A 3378-nucleotide genomic window follows, 5' to 3' on the forward strand; every position below is an offset into this window, starting at 1 on the left:
CAGCGCAGGTGGCGCCGCGGGAAGTGCGCCACCTGGTCCTCCCGGCTCGGTAAGGCCCCGGGGGCAAGCGCCGCCTCTGAGCTGTGATTCCCCCTTTTCTAACCCGGGGCTGGCCTGGGACAGCGCGGCCGCTGGGACGTTCTGGGAGGGCGAGTCTGTATCGGTGCCCAGCGTGTGCCCCCCCCCCCCCACACACACACACACACACGCCGCCTGAGCATCACAGGTGGCTATGGAGACCAGGGGCTGGACTTAAAGTTCAGTTAATTTACTTTTCATGTAAATCCTCCGTGTGGTTAGTGGCTATCGTGTCAGCCAGCTCGGCTCCAGCACATGGTCTCTAAGACCCGTCCAGCTCTGATGTTCTAGAACTCTCTAAATAGCCCTCCCACAGGCCCCCTCTAGATACACACACACACACACACACACACACACACACACACACACAGGGTCAAAGGCCTGGCGTCAGCTGTCTTCCTCAGAACGAACAGCAGGTGTCCCCACACCCCGAGAGAGACACCCCTGGTTGGCATTTTCTGAGCCCAGTGAGCAACGCAGCCCTGGCCCCGGGCGCTGGGTGATCCCTCGGCGCAGGCCCAGGGGTCAGCCACGTACAGAGCACCCCAAATGCCGGCCCGGGCTACTCCCCCAGGAGCAGAAATCAGGCTCCTCACAGGCCCCGGACAGCTGCCCGGCCGGTCACTCAAGTGGTTCTCCCTGTCCCCTGGCCCCGGGTCCCTCCCACTTCTCAGAGGTCCCCCACTTTGGCCAGGACTAAAACACAACCAAAGGGCAGGTCTGGATACACGTGCCCAAGACAACATTCTGCGGGTTCATTTACAGGCGTCCCCAGCCTCCGAGGGCGCTCAGGTACCTCGTGTCTGATGATCCCGACCTCAGGGACAAGCTGTAGCTGCAAAGTAACACAATGGATGGGAGCGGGCAGCCCCTGGGGTGTGGGAGGGGGGGGGGGCTGGACTCAGATTCCCTGCTGCTCTCCACCCACTGCAAAGGGGCTCCCTCATTTCAGGAAGCCAACTTCAGACACCACTCCCGCCCAGACTCCCTGTGGCACAGGCATCACCCTTGCACAGACATTTGCACAGACACCCTTGCACGTGTTATGGGTTCACTTCAGCGAGATAGACCACCGACTCAGAATTTAAATTTAAGAGCCTTTATTAAGCTGGCCAGCGGCTCCAGTTACAGCACCCTGCTGAAGCAGAGGCTGAACTACAGCCCTGACTGCAAGAGTTGCAGCATTTTTATTTGCAAAAACCACAAAGCTACAAAACCATAGTTCCCGACACAGTACAGCATCATTACAGTGACTACCTTCCTATCTAAGTGTTCTAGGAACAGAGAGCACAGAGTGCCGGGAAGGGGCCATGAGACCATATCTCAAGGCCTGGCCTGATGTCAGTACCTTCCTATCTATGTGTTTTAGGAACAGACAGCACAGCACGACCCATCTGGCCAAAGCGCCAGATATGCAGCCCAGCACACACGGACATTTGCACAGACACCCTTGCACAGACATTTGCACGGACACCCTTGCACAGACATTTGCACGGACACCCTTGCATGGTGGTTCAGCGCACGGGCTCTGGAGCAGCCTGGATCTGGCTCCCAGGTGCACGACTCCCCATCTGTGTTCAGTTAGTCGTCGGTTCCCCAGGTATAAAGCGGACGGCTGAGGAAACTGCAAGAGACGCCACAGCAGTGGGCTCTGTGCCGATCGGCTGCTGTGTAAGAAGCCGTGCTCTCCTGCACTCCCTGTGACGCTGCTCGTCTTTCCTCCTCACCTCGGCGCCCCCCGGGGCTGTCTCTCCGCATCTTAGCACCACGGCCTTGCCCTGGGTTTCCCAGCTGAGCTGGAATGCTTTATTGTAACTAAGACATCGTAATCGAGCCTTTGCTTTATGCAGTCAGCTTACAGCACAGCGTACACTCTGTCACCCCACCCATCCCAGGCCCAGGGCACCCGGGACCCCACCCCGAGCCCTTCCCCAGTGTCAGTTAAGCAGATAAAGAGACCTCGGTCTCCACTGGCCCGCACACACCTTCCTGAGCGGCGACTGCCTGCCATGACGCGGTCGGTGGATAAAGGGAGCACTGTACCCCACACCCCACGCCCGCAGGAGCCCCGGCACTGAGCTCTGCTCCCACAGCCTCAGATGTGGTTTCCAGCCGCTGCGCATCCCCTCAGTTAGATGTGGTGTTGAACGCAGAGCCGGAGCCGCCCTCCAGCCCGACGCTGCCTTTCAAGTGGCTCAGCTCATGGCCACGGCCACGGCCACGGCCACGGCGGGGTCTGCATCGCTCTCTATGAACACGCTCAGTAAGTGCCCCTGTCCGTTTCTCCAGGTCAACCAGCCGAACTCTGTCAGTTCTCCCAGACCCGACCCAGCAACACGCAACTCAGTCAGCTCTCCTAGACTCACCCCAACAACACGCAACTCAGTCAGTTCTCCCAGACCCGACCCAACAACACGCAACTCAGTCAGTTCCCCCAGACTCACCCCAACAACACACAACTCACTCAGTTCTCCCGGACCCGACCCAACAACACGCAACTCAGTCAGCTCTCCCAGACCCAATCCAACAACACACAACTCAGTCAGTTCTCCCAGACTCACCCCAACAACACGCAACTCAGTCAGCTCTCCCAGACCCGACCCAGCAACACGCAACTCAGTCAGTTCTCCCAGACTCGGCCCAGCAACACGCAACTCAGTCAGTTCTCCCAGACTCGGCCCAGCAACACGCAACTCAGTCAGTTCTCCCAGACTCGGCCCAGCAACACGCAACTCAGTCAGTTCTCCCAGACTCGGCCCAGCAACACGCAACTCAGTCAGTTCTCCCAGACTCGGCCCAGCAACACGCAACTCAGTCAGTTCTCCCAGACTCGGCCCAGCAACACGCAACTCAGTCAGTTCTCCCAGACTCGGCCCAGCAACACGCAACTCAGTCAGTTCTCCCAGACTCGGCCCAGCAACACGCAACTCAGTCAGTTCTCCCAGACTCGGCCCAGCAACACGCAACTCAGTCAGTTCTCCCAGACTCGGCCCAGCAACACGCAACTCAGTCAGTTCTCCCAGACTCGGCCCAGCAACACGCAACTCAGTCAGTTCTCCCAGACTCGGCCCAGCAACACGCAACTCAGTCAGTTCTCCCAGACTCGGCCCAGCAACACGCAACTCAGTCAGTTCTCCCAGACTCGGCCCAGCAACACGCAACTCAGTCAGCTCTCCCAGACCCGACCCAGCAACAGGCAACTCAGTCAGTTCTCCAAGACTCACCCCAACAACACGCAACTCAGTCAGCTCTCCCAGACTCGGCCCAACAACACGCAACTCAGTCAGCTCTCCCAGACTC

The sequence above is a fragment of the Myotis brandtii genome, unplaced genomic scaffold (genome assembly GCF_000412655.1).
Source record: "Myotis brandtii unplaced genomic scaffold, ASM41265v1 scaffold426, whole genome shotgun sequence".
NCBI classification, from domain to species: domain Eukaryota; kingdom Metazoa; phylum Chordata; class Mammalia; order Chiroptera; family Vespertilionidae; genus Myotis; species Myotis brandtii.